The 19,627-nt window shown below is 36.9% G+C and overlaps 1 pseudogene; it reads left to right on the top strand.

Annotated features, from left to right (window-relative positions):
• Nucleotides 1-13,144: 13,144 nt before the first annotated feature.
• On the top strand, nt 13,145-18,981 carry LOC131639644 (WAT1-related protein At5g40240-like; annotated as a pseudogene).
• Nucleotides 18,982-19,627: the final 646 nt, after the last annotated feature.

Genomic DNA, 19,627 nt, shown 5'->3' with positions numbered 1-19,627 from the left:
TATGAATGTCCAAAAAAATCACAAAAATAATATTTATTTGATACATTTTTATTAGGTTTAAAATGACTTATTTTTAAGTGTTTTAATACTTTAAAAATAGTTTTTTCCATTTGATTTTCAAAACCTTATCACTTGTAAATATTTTGTGGTCAAACCCTAATCACTTAGGCCATAATTAGGCATAGGCTTTGTCCTTACCTTAATTAAGTTGACTTTTGTCAAAAATTCAAACAGTTTTCAAATGGCAAACCTTGCGTCTTTTTAACAAATCAATCAACCATGTTTTATAAAATAAAACATGGGCATCCCTTAAGGTATAAGTCCCATTCCCTTGTATAAAATTTGGTCTTTCTTTGTATATACACCTATTTTTTTATACCTCGATCGATTTGATTTAAACCTTTGAATAACAAATCAAAATTAGGGTTTTCTTCAAAATCTTTTCAAAAACATCCTGGGCATCCCTTAAGGTATAAGCCCCAACCCATTTGTAAATATTTACATAGATTTGAATCAAAACTCATTGGGCCTCTCCCCGAGTATAAGTCCCAACTCCCGTGTACATAACCTTTTTTGATAAATCGATCATCCTTAAAGGTATATTTCCTTCATAAACTCCAATGTACACACACACTTTATCATATATACATGTTCATACTTGTTCATATTTGTTCATATACCTGTTCATATTTGTTCATATACATGTTCATGTTATATATACTTTTTCAACTTAGTACAACACTAGGTTCCCCATAGCCTCCTATTGGGCTTCGTGCAAAGAATTCCCCTTAGCTAGGTTAGGACATAGAGTATGGTTTCCCGGTGAAATCGCTCTAAGAGCTCAAACCAACTATACCATGCCTCCTCTTAGGCTTCGTACAAACGACTGTTCCTCCCATAGCCTCCTCTTGGGCTTACAATGCAAGGACCCTCGATTGTCCCTCCCATAGCATCCTCTTGGGCTTACAATGCAAGGACCCTCGAATAGCCTCCTCTTGGGCTTCGTACAAGGACCCACAGGCTTCTTAAAAGCATCCCCATATCCAAATCAATTACCCTAGGAGATTAGACATTTATCATCTCTATGATAGGAGTATCTCTTCTATATCATCACAATCAACCAAACTTTTTGCCACAAGGCTGGCTCATCAAAACTTTTTGCCACAAGGCTGGCTAATCATGTTTTGCCACAAGGCTGGCTAAACAAAACATCTTTATCATTCTAAGAACCATAAGTGGCACAACCCAGGTCTTATAATGAAAAGATTCAAACAAAAATCAAACAGATGTATGTGATGAAATAGATTAGATACATCGAGCATTAAGATGACATTTGTCTCTTATCCTTTGCTTCCACTAGCATAAGTGGGAACTACGATTGCTCTGACTTTAGCAACATCCCTTTGAGAATACGTAGGCACAAGGTTTTATCCTTGGCGAGAAAACTTTTATCTCCCTCAAACCACTCAAAACTTAGCTTCCCGTATACCTCGTGTAATACCCCGTGTTTAATAAATGCTCTAATGTTATTAGTTGACACTGAGGTTTTATTAATTGGTGCATTAGAGATACTTTTGGACATTTAAGTTAGTAGTGTTAACTTAAGATATTTTTCTTATATTCCTTCCTTTTTCTTTTCTTCTCCATTTTCTACAACAAAGGCAAAGTTAGAGAGAAGGAAGAGCAAGAGGAGAAAAGAGGAAAAAGCTTGGACCATTTCTCCTCCGAATCAACTCATCTTTGTCATCAATGACTCGTAATCGAGGTGGGTTCTAGTTAGAAACTTATAGCTTTTGATTTATGGATGAAAATCATAAGTTTTGCATTTGGGGTTTTCTATAGAAAAACCTAGGTTTTGAATCAAATCTTGAATGTTCATGGTTACGTGTTATAAATCACAAGTGTATCATGTGCATGTTGTTTCTAGGCTTTAGTGTGGTCTGGAACAGGTTTGGATGTGGAAATGGTTGGATTGAACCATGGGGGAAGCAAGAAAACAGAACTGGAATTATGGGGTTTTGGTTCTGCCAACAGTATGCGGCGCGAACCATGCAGAGGAATTATGGGGTTTTGGTTCTGCCAACAGTATGCGGCGCGTACAAGGGTTCGCGGCGCGAACACTATGAGAATTTTGTGAGGTTTGCCACGGCCTGAGGTTGGCGGCGCGAACAACTGTTAGCGGCGCGAACCGAAGCCTTTAACAAAATTTAGTTTTATGAGATAAATTGTTTCGATCATAACTTTTGAACTGTAACTCTGTTTTAATCGCCGTTCGAAGCAGTAGGAGGCTAGAAGCGTGTACTTTCTAGTAATGTAGGTTTTGGGAACAAATTGAGAATTATTTAATCGAGAGTCGGGAATTGTTTGATTACTTGGGTTGTTTATCATTCGGAACCATGTGAACGGTATGCTTTTGGTATAATGAATAATTGCCATATAATTGTGATAATTTGCCATTTTGTTACATGACAATGATGATAATTGTTGGTTGCCTTTGGTATAACCTAGTATATTGTAATTGTTTTGGGTGAGTCCTATTGCAGGTGGATTAGTATACCTTATCGTATACAGATATGTATCAAAGAGGTTTGAATAACTTCATCTGTTAAATGAATAGAGGATAAGTGAGGAAAACTAGGATTTGTTAGGCATGTGTAACTTAACAAAGAAAACCTAGGATGAGACATTATATGGAACATAAGTGTGTTGAACCTTGCAAAAGGCTAACAGGCCTAGTGATAAGGGCTAACAGGCCTAGTGATTGGTATGTGCAATCACCATTATATAATGTATTTATGGAACCTTGTGTATTTGTATTCTTTTCTTTAAAATGCTAACAGGCATTCGCGTGCAGTAGAGGCATAAGTAATCTTGGCAGGTTTGATTCCTGCTTTGTGTACGAATGGAACCTAACAGGGTAGAGACTTGTGATGGTTAACAGGCCATGTGAAGTGACGATTCATGAGGAAAGGCTCATGAGTCCGAATCCATTTCGTATGTCAAGATTTTCCAAAGGATCCATGACTCGTGCCACCTCCTAGACGTAGAAGGGGACGAGAATAGAGGGATACCTTGGTTTTGGTTTCCGATTGGTGATACTGTGTAGAGTTGTTGAACTCTAATTATGTTTCCATATAATGTTAGTAAGTGAACTCAAGGTCTAGTTCCTTGTTATGACTTGAGATTTATAGGCTAGAACCTTGTAAAGCCGAGAGGACCCATAGGATAGGGAACTCACTAAGATTATTTTATCTCACCCCATTATATATTGATTTCAGGTACTACAGGTTCTGCGAAGGGTGAGGAGAAAGCAGTTTGATTTCCTTATTCCTTTATGTTTCTTTTGGATATGGCGAAGCTTCCGTTATGGATTTCTTTTGTGATCATTGTTTGATCTAGTTTAGTATTTTGTTTTGAACATCCTGTATGTATTATGCCATTGGTAGAACTTTTGTATTAGGGCATTAATATGTATAATGTGTTGACTAGGAACTTATAAGTATTTTCAGTACCAAATACTTGGATTCATGTATACATATATGCAATTGATGTATGTATTTATATATGGGTGTTACAGTTGGTATCAGAGCAGGTCGTATCCTCGACCTAGCCATGAGATATTATAAGTTTTATTTCTGTCCAAGATGTGTTGTGTTCCCATGAATTTTGTTGTGTTATGACTATGGTATTGAGCCTGATCAACTTAATCCCATTTTGATGACCTCCAGGAACATGGCGGACGGACGTAGGACTCGTGGTCGACCCCCCACACGGCCTCCACAAGTGAATCCACCGGATGGCGGTGCGAATGTTCCATGGCCCCAGTTTATGCAACAGATTCAACAGCAGCAGAATCAGTTCATGATGCAGATAATGCAACAGATGAATGGCGGTCATAATGTTCCAGTGGTTGTGCCCGAAGCTGTAGGTGGGACTTATAGGGATTTCATTCGCATGAATCCTCCGGAATTTCATGGCGGACTAGATCCTATAAAAGCGCATGAGTGGGTGGAAAATGTGGAAGGAATATTTGAGATCGTGCATTGTAGTGAAGAGAACAAGGTGGTGTTTACTTCTCATTCGCTGAAAGGTCCATCTATGAGATGGTGGAAAGATGCTTCTGCTTTGATGACTACTCAGGAGGTACCTAAGGAATGGGAAAATTTCAAGGCCACGTTTATGGAGAAATATTTCCCTAGTTCACTAAGGACTAAAAAGGAATTAGAGTTTCAACAGTTGAGGCAGGAGAATATGTCAGTGGCTACTTATGCTGAGAAGTTTAAAATTTTGGATGCTTACTCTAGGAAGGTGGACCAATTTCTGTTTGGTTTAAGGGCTGATATTTCTCATAGTGTGTCACGGAGAGAGTTCACTACTTATACGGAATTGTTGCGACAATGCTATGTAGCTGAGACCAGTTTGAAGAAAGTTCATACTGAGGAAGATTTGAAGAAGAAGAATCAAAATGAGAGAGGAAGGCCAAGCCAACAATTTCGGCCTAGGCCACAAGCTTTCAAAGGGAAGCAAGTGCAAGGTTCTCGGTCTAGTGCACCTCCGGTGTGTTGTGTTTGTGGTAAGAATCACATTGGAAGGTGTAACTTTGAAGGGGTGAAGTGTTTTCATTGTCATCAAGAAGGGCATATGGCTAGGAATTGTCCTCAGAATAGGAACCAAGTGCAAGGAAGGGGTACTGGTAGAGTGTATACCTTGGATGCTAAGAAGACTAAGAGTGATAACTCTTTGATTGCGGGTACGTGTTTCATTAATGGGCATTCTTGTTTTGTGCTATTTGATTGTGGAGCAACACACTCTTTTGTGCTACAATGTATGAAGCGACTTGGGTTGCAAGCTACTTCCTTGTTTCCTCCTATGGAGGTCACTACTTCTATGGATGAGACGGTCGAGACACCGTTGGTGTGTGAGAATTGTGTATTATCTGTGGGTGGTAGGAATTTCCAGATTGATCTTATTTGTTTACCACTTAAGAAGGTAGATGTTGTTTTGGGAATGGATTGGCTTTCTGCTAATTCGGTGTTCATTGGGTGTGAAGAGAAATTAATCATTATTCCATCTGAAGAAGCTACTCCGAAAGATGTTTTGACTACTATACTGGAAGGTACGGTAGACATGATTAATTTCTTGTTTGAGAAAGAGAAGTCTGTTCTGTTGGTTCTTACTGAGGAGACGGGTGACAAGTTAGAGGTTTCACAAATTGCTGTTGTTAGAGATTTTCCTGATGTTTTTCCCGAGGATGTCACTTCTCTCCCTCCGGAAAGGGAAGTGGAATTCTCTATTGACCTGATACCGGGAACGACTCCTATATCTGTTTCTCCATATCGGATGGCACCGCTTGAATTAAGAGAATTGAAGGGGCAATTGGAGGAGCTGATGGCTAAACATTTTGTGCGACCTAGTGTCTCGCCGTGGGGAGCTCCAATGTTGTTAGTAAAGAAGAAGGATGGTGGGATGAGACTATGTATTGATTACCTTCAGTTGAATAAGGCCACTATCAAGAACAAATACCATTTACCAAGGATAAACGACCTGTTAGATCAATTGAAAGGAGACTGCGTGTTCTCGAAGATTGATTTGCGGTCGGGTTATCACCAAATCCGTGTGAAGAGCTCAGATGTGCCAAAGACTGCCTTTAGAACCCGTTATGGTCATTATGAATTCTTGGTAATGCCTTTCGGTGTGACGAATGCTCCAGCTGTTTTCATGGACTATATGAATCGGATATTCCAGCCTTACTTAGATCAATTTGTGGTAGTCTTTACTGATGACATTCTTATCTATTCTCGTACTCCACAAGAGCACGAAGAACACCTGAGGATTGTTCTGTCGGTATTGCTAGAAAATCAATTGTTTGCTAAGTTGAGCAAGTGTGAGTTTTGGATGATGGAGGTAAAATTTCTTGGTCATGTCATATCTCAAGGAGGTGTGGCAGTGGACCCGTCAAAAATTGAAGCGGTAATTAATTGGAAGAGACTGAGTAATGTCTCAGAAGTCCGAAGTTTCTTGGGCTTAGCCGGCTACTACAGAAGATTTATTAAAGGGTTTTCTCAATTGGCTTTACCAATGACTAGACTTACCCGAAAGGAGTGTCCTTATGATTGGGATTCGGGGTGTGAACAGAGTTTCATGGGCTTGAAGGAAAGATTGACGACTTCTCCTGTTTTAATCGTTCCTGATCCAAATAAGTCCTATGAGGTATTTTGCGATGCTTCTAAGAAAGGATTAGGAGGAGTATTGATGCAGGATGGTCAGGTGGTAGCATACACATCTCGATAGTTAAAGGTTCACGAAGAGAATTATCCAACTCATGATTTGGAATTGGCTGCGGTTGTTTTTACCCTAAAGGTGTGGCGTCATTACTTGTATGGAGTTCATTTTGAAATGTTCAGCGACCACAGGAGTTTAAAGTACCTATTCGACCAAAAGGAGTTGAATATGCGTCAGAGGCGGTGGATGGACTACTTGAAGGATTATGATTTTGAATTGAAGTATCATCTAGGCAAGGCAAATAATGTGGCGGATGCATTGAGTCGGAAGGTGTTAAAAAGGGCCGAATTGATGATGTTAGAATATGCATTATTGGAAAGATTTCGAGATCTCAACCTTCAATTTATTTGGACCCAAAATGGAGTGTTGATGGGGAACTTGAATGTTAATTCCATTTTGAGGAATGACATCCAACAAGCACAAGTGTCAGATGCTAAGTTACAAGAGGTGTTGGTTCAACCAGGGTTTACGTGAACTACGGATGGAATGATTATGTTTAATCAGAGGATTTGTGTTCCGGACGATGCGTTGTTGAAAAGAACGATTTTGGATGAGGCTCACAAGGGTGCTTTCACTATACATCCTGGTTCTTCAAAAATGTATCGAGATTTAAAAAGAGATTATTGGTGGTCCGGAATGAAAAGAGATGTCGCGGTGTACGTATCGGAGTGTGTGGTGTGCCAACAAGTAAAGATTGAACATCAAAGACCGGGTGGATTGTTACAACCACTAGAGATTCCAATATGGAAGTGGGATAGTATTTCAATGGATTTTGCGATTGGATTACCTCGTACTCAAGGTGGATATGATTCTATTTGGGTGATTGTAGATCGGTTGACAAAATATGCACACTTCTTAGCCGTGAAGACTACTTACAAGGCAAGTCATCTTGCACGCTTATTTGTTGCAGAAATTGTGAAGTTGCATGGTGTACCCTCTAGTATTGTGTCAGATAGAGATCCAAAGTTCACTTCAAGGTTTTGGAGAGCCTTCCAACAAGCGATGGGATCTAAATTGTGTTTGAGCACGTCGAATCACCCTCAAACGGATGGTCAAACGGAGCGAACGATACAAACCTTGGAAGATATGTTAAGAGCTTGTGTGCTTGAAAGTAGAAGAAATTGGAAGGAGCTTTTACCATTTATTGAAATTGCGTATAACAACAGTTATCACGCAAGTATCGGTATGGCACCTTATGAGGCATTATATGGGAGGAAATGTAGAACACCATTGTGTTGGTCAGAAGTGGGTGATGATAGAATTTTGGGACCCGAAATTATTCAAGAGACCACGGACAAGATTAGAATGATTCATGAGAAGGTTAAGCAAGCACAAGATCGTCAGAAGAGTTATGCGGATAACCGTAGGAGGCCTTTGGAGTTTGTGGAAGGTGACCATGTATTCTTGAAGGTTACTCCGAGATTGAGGTTGAAAGGACCGTTTAAGTCGAGGAAGTTAAGTCCGAGATACATGGGACCGTATGAGATTCTAGAAAGGATTGGTGAAGTAGCTTACCGTTTAGACTTACCACCTTCTCTATCAGAAATGCATAATGTTTTTCACGTGTCTCAACTACGGAAGTTTATTCCCGATCCTCTTCAGCCAGTGTTACCAGATGCAATTGAGATAGAATCAGATTTGACTTTTGAACCCTTACCGAGCCGCATCGTGGGAAGAGAGATTAAAGTGTTGCGAAACAAAGAGATTCCTCTTGTTAAGGTTCAGTGGGATTTGACACATCCGGGTGATGCTACATGGGAGCTTGAATCGGAAATGCGGGATGCTTACCCTCACCTTTTCAAGTAATTCTTAAATTCGAGGACAAATTTCTATTTAAGGGGGGAGGATGTAATACCCCGTGTTTAATAAATGCTCTAATGTTATTAGCTGACACTGAGGTTTTATTAATTGGTGCATTAGAGATACTTTTGGACATTTAAGTTAGTAGTGTTAACTTAAGATATTTTTCTTATATTCCATCCTTTTGCTTTTCTTCTTCATTTTCTACAACAAAGGCAAAGTTAGAGAGAAGGAGTAGAGAGAAGGAAGAGCAAGAGGAGAAAAGCTTGGATCCGATCATTTCTCCGCCGAATCAACTCATCTTTGTCATCAACGACTCGTAATCGAGGTGGGTTCTAGTTAGAAACTTATAGCTTTTGATTTATGGATGAAAATCATTAGTTTTGCATTTGGGGTTTTCTATAGAAAAACCTAGGTTTTGAATCAAATCTTGAATGTTCATGGTTAAGTGTTGTAAATCATAAGTGTATCATGTGTATGTTGTTTCTAAGCTTTAGTGTGGTCTGGAACAGGTTTGGATGTGGAAATGGTTGGATTGAACCATGGGGGAAGCAAGAAAACAGAACTGGAAATTCTGTTTTCGCGCGCGTCGCGGCGCGAACCATGCAGAGGAATTATGGGGTTTTGGTTCTGCCAACAGTACGCTGCGCGTACAAGGGTTCACGGCGCGAACACTATGAGAATTTTGTGAGGTTTGCCACTGCCTGAGGTTGGCGGCGCGAACAACTGTTAGCGGCGCGAACCGAAGCCTTTTCTTAACAAAATTTAGTTTTATGAGATAAATTGTTTCGATCATAACTTTTGAACCGTAACTCTGTTTTAATCGCCGTTCGAAGCAGTAGGAGGCTAGAAGCGTGTACTTTCTAGTAGTGTAGATTTTGGGAACAAAAGGAGAATTATTTAATCGAGAGTCGGGAATTGTTTGATTACTTGGGTTGTTTATCGTTCGGAACCATGTGAACGGTATGCTTTTGGAATAATGAATAATTGCCATATAGTTGTGATAATTTGCCATTTTGTTACATGGCAATGATGATAATTGTTGGTTGCCTTTGGTATAACCTAGTATATTGTAATTGTTTTGGGTGATTCCTGTTGCAGGTGGATTAGTATACCTTATTGTATACAGATATGTATAAAAGAGGTTTGAATAACTTCATCTGCTAAATGAATAGAGGATAAGTGCGGAAAACTAGGATTTGTTAGGCATATGTAACTTAACAAAGAAAACCTAGGATGAGATATTATATGGAACATAAGTGTGTTGAACCTTGCGAAAGGCTAACAGGCCTAGTGATAAGGGCTAACAGGCCTAGTGATTGGTATGTGCAATCACCATTATATAATGTATTTATGGAACCTTGTGTATTTGTATTCTTTAAAATGCTAACAGGCATTCGCGTGCAGTAGAGGCACAAGTAATCTTGGCAGGTTTGATTCCCGCTTTGTGTACGAATGGAACCTAACAGGGTAGAGACTTGTGATGGTTAACAGGCCATGTGAAGTGACGATTCATGAGGAAAGGCTCATGAGTCCGAATCCATTTCGTATGTTAAGATTTTCCAAAGGATCCATGACTTGTGCCACCTCCTAGACGTAGAAGGGGACGGGAATAGAGGGATACCTTGGTTTTGGTTTCCGATTGGTGATACTGTGTAGAGTTGTTTAACTCTATTTATGTTTCCATATAATGTTAGTAAGTGAACACAAGGTCTAGTTCCTTGTTATGAATTGAGATTTATAGGCTAGAACCTTGTAAAGCCGAGAGGACCCATATGATAGAGAACTCACTGAGATTATTTTATCTCACCCCATTATATATTGATTTCAGGTACTACAGGTTCCACGAATGGTAAGGAGAAAGCAGTTTGATTTCCTTATTCCTTATGTTTCTTTTGGATATGGCGAAGCTTCCGTTGTGGATTTCTTTTGTGATCATTGTTTGATCTAGTTCTTAGTATTTTGTTTTGAACATCTTGTATGTATTATGCCATTGGTAGAACTTTTGTATTAGGGCATTAATATGTATAATGTGTTGACTAGGAACTTATAAGTATTTTCAGTACCAAATACTTGGATTCATGTATACATATATGCAATTGATGTATGTATTTATATATGGGTGTTACACCTCGAGCTACAGTTGCTCTGATTCCCTCTAAGGGATATGTATGCAGAAGATTTTGATAATCTTTGCGAGCATAATCAAAAAAACAACTTAGTTTCCCACCTATCTCACAAAAGAACCTCCATAATAGCATAGAAAGAAATAAACAGATAAATATAACAAAGAAACCCATAGAGTACTATAGATACGTAGGGTGCTAATACCTTCCCTTCGTATAACCAACCCCTTACCCGGAATCTCTCCCCCTTTTTGCATTGCTTTTAATTTTGTATTATTTGCATTGCATATCTTTTAAGGTTTGTGCAACTTTTTTCCTTTTCCTGCTTTGGAAACAATAAAAAGTTTGGTCGTGACAAAAAAAATCATTTTCTTGAGCATCGAGCCCAAAGAAGGCATCTGGTGTCTCATCCCGATTTTCACGCGACAGAACCTTCTGGCTGTCTTAGCTTCTAAGTTCACCCAGTCGTAGTTTGTCTTGTGTCTTAGTGTTGTTTTCTTTGTTTTTTGCATCTGCTTCTGTATTTCTTCTGATTAATCTACCAATGAAATATCTTTGTTTTTCTTCACTCTATGTGTCTTAAATCTGAATCTTTTATGCTTTTTGATGTTATGACAAAAAGGGGGAGAAATGTGATCATTGAATTGATTTATTATATCAGTTGCTGGGATTAAGTCTCAACATTCCTAACATTATTTGCAAGTTTTTCTCTCTTCTGATAGTTTTGCAGGAATAAGACATTCTGGACAAAGCTATATATGAGAAGCAAATACATGGGGAAAGCAATTCTAAGCAAAAGCAAGCTCTGAAAAATTTGAAGCAAGCTTAGTACTCTGAAGCTTCAAGATCAGAAACAAGGATTGTTCTGATATAACTGATTACAAAGGAGGAATTCAAAGTTTTGAAGTTGTCCAATTGGAAGCTCTGAAGAGAAGCTCTGAATACTCTGAAGTTCTATTCTACGTGAAAGTCTCAACTGAAATGAAAAATACTTAGGGAAGTCTTTTATTTACAAATTCTTCTAGTATTAATTTCAGGGGGAGATTGTTAATCTCAGAGGGATACATATTCACACACTCTAATTATATGCTTATGTTATATCTGTGTAATTGTCTTTGTTCATCTGATATTCTGGATACAAATTCATATCAATTATATATATTTTTGTCATCATCAAAAAGGGGGAGATTATTAGAACAAGATTTATTCTGATCAATATTCTATGTTTTGATGATAACATTAAGTATGAATTTTGTATAAGACAATATGGTACTCTAATCCTTTGCATTTTGCATTTCAGGAGATATATATAGAGTATGCACAAATCAGTGCTCAGAAGCACTGACTCAGAGGGTTCTGGATGGCTGCATCAGAACAAGCTTTGGCAAGAAATTAGAAGATGATCAAGCATAATCAGAACATGAATTGTAAAGCATCAGAAGAACGAAGTCAGAAGCACAAGCTCTGAAGCTCTGATGGTATCACTCTAAGAAGCTCTTCAAAGTCAGAAGACAAAAGATGCTCTACACCAAAGCTGTTTGACTCTGATATTCAAACGTTGTTATTCAACAAATATGAGTCCAGAAGAAAGTACAAGATGACAGGCTATTAAGCCTAATCTCTGACTGGCAAAAGGAACGTTAGAAGCTACAAAAGGCAAAGTCAGTAAAAGCAGGAAAAGCAAGGCTCGAGGTAGTTGACAAAAGTGTGAAACATTAAATGCAGCTTTGTATTATTCACACAAAGCATTAAATGCTCCCAACGGTCATTTCCTCTAAAGTGCCTATATAAAGAAGTTCTCATCAGAAGCTGGACAGAACTCTTGCGCCATTATACTGAAACACTGTCAAATTCTAAAAGCTTACGAACTTCATCTTCAACCTCACAAACTCTTGTGATATTTAGTGAGTGTTAAGTTTAGAACTTAAAAGAAATATCACTGTTGTGATTACAACTTTATTAGAAGCAAAACAAACTCTTGTAAACTTTATTTTTACATTGATTGTAAAAAGATTCCTAGAGTGATCAAGTTGTGATCTGTAGACTCTAGAAGACTTAGAGGGTATCTAAGTGGAAAACCATTGTAATCAGTTGGATTAGTGGATTAAATCCTCAGTAGAGGTAAATAACCTTGTCAGGGGTGGACTGCAGTAGTTTCGTTAACAACGAACCAGGATAAAAATAATTGTGTTCATTGTTTTTATCTTCCAAGTTTTAAAGTTACACTTATTCAATCCCCCCTTTCTAAGTGTTTTTCACTCCTTCAAATATGTATTTTATTTTATTCATCTATCTTATATCATCATATATTTTCACGGGTCACTATCACGACAATATTTTTTTTAATTTTATTTTAACCAACCAAATATTGTAAATATTTATAGTTATTAAATTATATAATTATATATTTTATAATTTCATTTAAATAAATTATATACCAATTTAAATTGAAAAGTATTCTTCTAAAAAGTTTTTACGGGACACTATCACCACAATATATGTTTTAATTTAATCAGCAAAATATTATAAATATTGATAATTAGCATAAATTCACTATTTTTACGGGACACTATCACCACAATACCTTTTTTATTTAAACAAAAAAATATTATAAATATTTATAATCATCAGTGGCATTTGTAAATATTTATAGTTATTAGTCACATCTATAAATATTGGGTGCTATGGAAGTGGAAGAGAAAATGTAAAGAGTTTAAAGGTAATGCACTGACAGTGTAAACAAATTTTACACATACATCCAATCAAAATTCTTACACTTGCCATGTCATATTAATTTTTTTTTAATTAAAATTGTGTTTTAATTGGATACATGGTTGTGATTGATTGACAGTGTAAAAATATTTTACACTGTCAGTGTATATCCTTTTTTCTCAAATGTAAATGAGTTTATGTTTCTGATGTGATGAACCTTTTACTTTAGAACATCAATTGTTGCATCATAAACATATTAAGGTAATAGTGATGGATGAAGAAAAAATCGAAGTAGAAATTGGAGGTCTTAAAGAGCAGAAGCAGAACCAGAACGAGGGACCTGCGGTTAGCTCCCAGGAAACTTACACCCCTAAAATTGATGTACTCAAAGAGAAGTCAACAATCAATTCCATAGTCACAAACCAAGAGAAATTCACATTGTTGGACCAGCGACAACCAACTAATGCATCTGTCATTTCACTCATTGTGCAACTATTAAAATATATCTCAATCTCTGCTTGCAATTTTCCAGTCGGATTGAGCGCATTTGCACAAAATGTGTCGTCCACTATGCAACGCTTGAGTGAGTTTCCATCAAGAGTGTCATTGCCAATAATTCCACCGCTGGAACCACCTGATCTGGTCGTCATTCCGATGTTATTATTTATTCTATCCTTGTTTGTTACCACCATAGAGCATTCTGCATCAACGTAATACCTCGGTATTCCTACATATAGGGTGTTGCCATATACCTTCCAAGTGTTTGATCAAATGCCGAAGTGTCTTCTGTGTGTTTGGAATATTCTCACTATGGAATATACAAGTTATGAGTTTGAAGGTGTTTCTATTGATTCATCCAAAGGACTTCACAGGGTGGTTTTTAAGCTTGTTAAGTACACATTTACCAACTTGTCGCATTTGTGCTCTTTGAAGTTTTTTATCTATGGAAGACACATTAACAATCTTGTTATAAAAAAAAAAAGACTTTTGGTTAGGATTTATGTGGTTAATTCCCTTGCAACTAAGTGTTTTAATCATATATGTGTTCTTGTTGCTTATGAGGCATTTGAAGAATAGGACATGCCCTTCACTTTTATGATTCTCTTAATTATCTAATAGTTGGTATTGTGAGCATGGATTGGATTGAAGATCCTTTGGTAGTATTTAGACACATGTATTGGTATTCTTTTTTCCCAATTGAAGCATCACGTGACAACATAACATTGTTAGGACTTCATAATTCATATGACAATGAAACTAAAAAAAGTCAACTTCTGGCAAATTATCATGATGCAGTTCACAAACTACTCATTGATGTAGGTAATGTTCTCAAGCCAATTGCAGATTTCTTGTCCTCAAGCTCGCGGTTACAATGTTATTTACAAGAGTTGGTTGATATAAGTGAAATGAATGATAGGGTTGATTCTTTGAATGTATTTAAAATTCTTCTGCAACAGTCCCAAGAGTTGGAACATGAACTACAACTTGTTCAAACTTGGAGCTACTGGAGTGATATTATTCATGATGGTTGTAGATATATTTTGGCAAATATTTACTGCTATTTTTATGACAATGCAATGGGCGGAAGATTTGATTTGATTTGTAAGGTTGGTGAGGCGCTTGTGTGGATCAACTACAACAATGGTTTATTCCTTTGATTGATCCTTTGTGGAGTGGAAACAAATTAAACTTTTAACAGTTGATATCCTCCTATCATTTGGCATTAACCAAGTTTGATTTAAATTAGATCAAAGTGTCTTGCTTCTGGTAAATCTACAATATCCCATGAAGCTCAAGACATGGCTAGTTGAATTTTGCTACAAATTCAGGTTGTTGGCGCAGGTTTTTGGATATGTTGGGATTTGCTATAGCTCTTCAACACTTGTTACTGCCATGCTCAATCTTATTCCTGGTTTTACCTTCATTCTTGTCGTTCTTTTTAGAAGGGAACAATTAGATGGGAAAAGCTATAGCATCCGAGCAAAATCATTGGGAACAATAGTATCAATTGGCAGTGCTTTTATTATGACTTTGTACAAGGGTGCTGCACTTCTGAAGGGACCATCATCACCCGCAAACTTATCCCATCAGCTAGCTTTTTCACAGGATACTAGTGGGATAATCGGAGGATCATTTCTAGCAGCTGATTGCATGGTGGCTTCAACATTTCTAATAGTACAGGCTTCTATTCTTAAGAAATATCCATAAGGGTTGATTCTTGTATTCTTTTAATGTTTCTTTGTGGCCATTCTATCTGTTGTGACCTGTTTGGTTGTGGAAAGAGATATCAATGCTTGGAGCCTGGAACCCAATCTAAGGTTCCTATCAGTTTTATACTCGGGATTGTTTGGCTCTGCATTTCAAGTTGGTGTGGCTACTTGGTGTTTGCACCAGACAATACCTGTTTTTGTTTCCATGTTTAAGCCTATAGCAATTTCATATCAGTAGTTGTAGATGTTGTCTTCCTTGGTGATGATTTCTATCTTGAAAGTTCTTTTAAAAGTCGTTGGAGAGAATGTTGTGTGGTTTAGGAATCTTGAGCTGATTTTTTTGAAGAGGCAGCAACTAAATGAAAAATGTGTTCGACACTATCATAAAAATGATTTCATCTATGTGATTATCTTCTCTAAAATCCATTTTCCCGTCTCAATCATTAATCACTCTCAATATTTTGAAATGTGTAGTTTAATGCAACGCTTTCAGTTGCCCTTGACTTCAGATTCGAAGACAACAACTTACATCGAAGAACAGAGTATGTCCTAGGTGATTCCACATTTAATCGTTCAATTTCAATATTATTTTTCATAAATTTTCTTTTTCTAGATTATTTTTTAATTTAATATTCATTTATATTGGAGATATGAACTCACTGCACCACTTCGTTCGAATCGATCTCAGCTACAGCTTCACCGCCAAGTGAAACTCAGAAGCATGGTAATGTATGGAAATAGCACCATAATAAGGTTATCATTAAAATTAAGAACTTATGAGTTAAACGCTTATCATATGAGTTAAACTCAGAAGCATGATATAAGTATTTATATAATGCTTACATTTGTTTCTGTTATTTGTGCTTGCAATGTAGCAGAAGAGGTGATGAAGAAAATTGTCCCGATAAATCAACAGTCAGGTAGTTTAAACAAAGCATGAAAAATAGCTTACATTATATATGTACCATACTATTGTAAGGATCAATTTGTGTTGAAGTTTTTTGTGGATACATTAAGGATTCACGGAGTTCATCGGTGGGAACCTTAACTCCTTAAGACAATTAGCTACTTTGATTTTGAGACATTGAGAAAGGCCACCAAGAATTTTCATCTTTGAAACCTTCTAGGAAATGGTGGATTTCTCCCGGTATATTAGGTATTATATAGGTACTAATCTAATCATACCTGCTTTGCTACCCAATCTCGTGTTAATCAACTCGAGATTCAAATCTTGAGTCTGAAAAATCATACTAAATGGATGTACTTTGAGGACTGCATATTTATGTTTTGACAGGAAAAATTGGTAGATGGAAGGCTAGTTGCTTGTAAGAAACTGTCTCTTGATAAATCTCTTGACTACTCTTTTTTGGAAAAACTAGTCTTGTCTAATATCTCCTTGAAATATAATTTCACAGCTGAACAATTGGGGTTCAACGGTTGCATATCATAGTATGCATCTGTTAGAGGTTGAGACATACTCAGAGGAGTCAATTATACTTAAGCAGCAGCTGGAACGGAAACAAGTCAACAATTGATTTATCCTTGGATGTAATTTGTCAGAGATTTCACCTGAGCCTGTTCTTGTTGCTGCTTCCCTTGGTCAGGTGCACGCTTCAGCCTTATATTGGTGTATTTTTCTAGCTGATGTTTGTAGAGTTTTGATATGACATGTATCTATTTTCGATTTTAAATTTTATTAATCAAAATTAGAACTTATGTCTCTGGAACATAGATTTATCAAGCAGGGATTCGCAGAACAGGGCAGGTTGTTGTTGTTAAAGTGAAAAGACCAGGAGTTCAAGCTGCAATTTCCCTTTACATATTAATATTTCATTTTATGGCAGGGATGGTTAGAAGTGCAGGCCATTTAAATATTGATCTTCAGGTGACACTCCTCTCTTTTTCTTCCCCAGCTTCTTGTCCACTGCTGAATTCTTTAAAAAATTGTTTACTTATTGCTTATTGAGAACATAAGACCTTCAACCAATTAGTTTTATACATAAATCTTCCAGAATTAAATATCTTAGAAATTCAAATTGAATACAGGCTTGAATGCAGGAGATGGACTACAATAATGAAGCAAGTAATGGTATCAAGTTCAGGTAAGTAATTTAATTGAATCAATGTTTCATGTATTGTTGTCTGGTACAGATTAAGATAGTATATGTGCTGGATGCTTAGGTCGGAATGTTGAATGCAAGACAAGCTCTCATTGGGTGCTTCAGTCAGTGATAAGAATCATTCATACCAGCTAGCCTCAATCATACTAAACATCTAGATAAAAATAAACTAAGAGTAGGATCAATGAAAGCTCATCAATTATTCAATGTCTTTTAAAATGAAACAAAGTTATTTTGTTTCTTTAATGTGGAGTGCATAATACATGTTCCAGAAGACCCACACTTTAAAAGGAGAAAGCTCAGCATGTAGTACATTGATATATGTGCATATTGCAACTAAAAACTATCTCAAGAATGTTCCTTAGATAGTTTACTGATTCTTAGCACAAGACGTTCGTGCTCCTGATTCTTTACCACCTTAGCCCGCTTCCACCAAGGTTTTTTAAACCCTCCCTCATTTCCCATTTTTTGTTTATTTATCACTCAAATATTATAAATAACTCAGGTTTGGGCCAAGTCGTGGACTTTGGGTGTAACAGGACCAGGACAGTTATGCGGTTATAGTTGTATGACAAGGTCATCTTTTTCAGCTATTTTAAGTTTCTTTTTCTTTTCTATTCTGTGTAGAGGCTCAAGGAACAAATTTGGAGGTGGTTTGCACATGTAGACCCACTAGAATCAATCTTAATCAAATAATGTAAAGACATAGAGGGATGAGGTGAGACAAAAAGGAAAAAGAAAAGTTTTGCAGTGTTAATTCAAACTGGTCAACAAATTCAATATTATCTAATTCACCTTTCAAAAATATGGTTATTACTTATTATTCAAAGGAAAAAAGGTACTGAAAAACATAATCAGTAAGGTTAGTAGCTTTTTAAATACACTGAAACAGGACTAGCAGGGAACTCACATTTGTTTCGAATTACAGCGGGATATCCACCTAACAGCTAGTATCTGTCGCTTCACAAGCCATTACCACTGTACTACTGCTATAGTTGTAAATCCAAACGAGTTACGAGTCATCTATTTGATTGCAAACCATTACCACCATAATACTGTTTTGTTGTTTCGCGTGAAAACTCGGCAAAAGTCATCCCATCCTTTGACCGTGACGAAAGTGGGGGAACTATTTTCTGAATTTCCAGACTCATTGTGTTATTATCCTGCCCAGATTGTTGTTCTTCGTCATCAAACTCATCCACCGCTAAACACTGACCATCAACCCCATCAAATGCCAATTTTCCAAGAGGATAATCCGAGATAGAGAAAGTTTTGGTCCACGCAGGCTGCAGAAACACAACAAAAGTTTCTCTGTTCACTTATGTAACCAAGGAAGGTGTTTAGGTTAGTTTAATTTTACTGTTCAATAATCTTCACATTCAGTTTTAATTTCCATGAATGAAGTGAAATTCTTTGCGATAGTTGAAGCTCATTCGTATTCGTATAATTGAAATGTTGTAGTGATAGGTGTTGACAACAATATTTACTTTAATCAAATATATTATTGTTTTTGAAGTTTCAATTCAGTTTCAATATATTTCATTATTGGTGAGAAAGAGAAAGAGCAATGGGGTGGTAATGGTTTATAGTCTTAGCAACAGTTTACATGTAATTATTACTTGCCATGCTTGGATCCTAAGACATATGAAATCGGCTCAAGCTTGAGATAACCCATGTAGTTCTTTGACAGCACATAAATTAGTTTATCAAGGAATCTACAAATAATGAATCCGTTGCAACAACAACACTTGCTGCTGTGCACTCTCAATGAGCTACTTCAGCACCACCTCTGCTTCTGTTAAATAAGAGGAGAAGTGGTTATCCTTGTGTCGACAATAACAACGGCTTCTTTCCAAAATCAAACTCTTGATATGCATCCATTTAATATGGCTCTAACAACTAAGTTTGAGATCACTCATATGGAATAATTAAGTTTATAATAATGTTCTTCCTCCTTATTGAATATGTTGTTACTTGATGAAGTAAATACTAGCACGAAATTTGCATAAGATCAAAATTCGCATTGGCATTGTTTAAATCAATCACCAAGCCTTGAGATAACTTGAATAACAAGGGAGTCATTTGAGTTCTATTTCAGAACTCTCAAAGAGAAGTTGCATTCACTTTAAAGTTGGAAGTTAGTGGAGCAATTTAATCTAAGTAGACAAACTCCTTTGACATTGAATTGACAGAGTCCACTCCTCTTAATTCAATTTTTATTTAGGCATAAAATATGCAAGTCAATTAATAGAAATGTTTATACAATCATTTTATTGTAACCTCCTTATCCAGAAACAATGATGAAGTCATATGCCATCATGCTATATAGCCCTCATTGACAACTACAGAAACAACTTGCATTTAATTAAAAAAGGTT

The sequence above is a fragment of the Vicia villosa genome, unplaced genomic scaffold (genome assembly GCF_029867415.1).
Source record: "Vicia villosa cultivar HV-30 ecotype Madison, WI unplaced genomic scaffold, Vvil1.0 ctg.002723F_1_1, whole genome shotgun sequence".
Lineage (NCBI taxonomy): Eukaryota > Viridiplantae > Streptophyta > Magnoliopsida > Fabales > Fabaceae > Vicia > Vicia villosa.
Note: the sequence above shows the minus strand (reverse complement) of the source record. Positions and strands in the feature narration are given on the sequence as shown.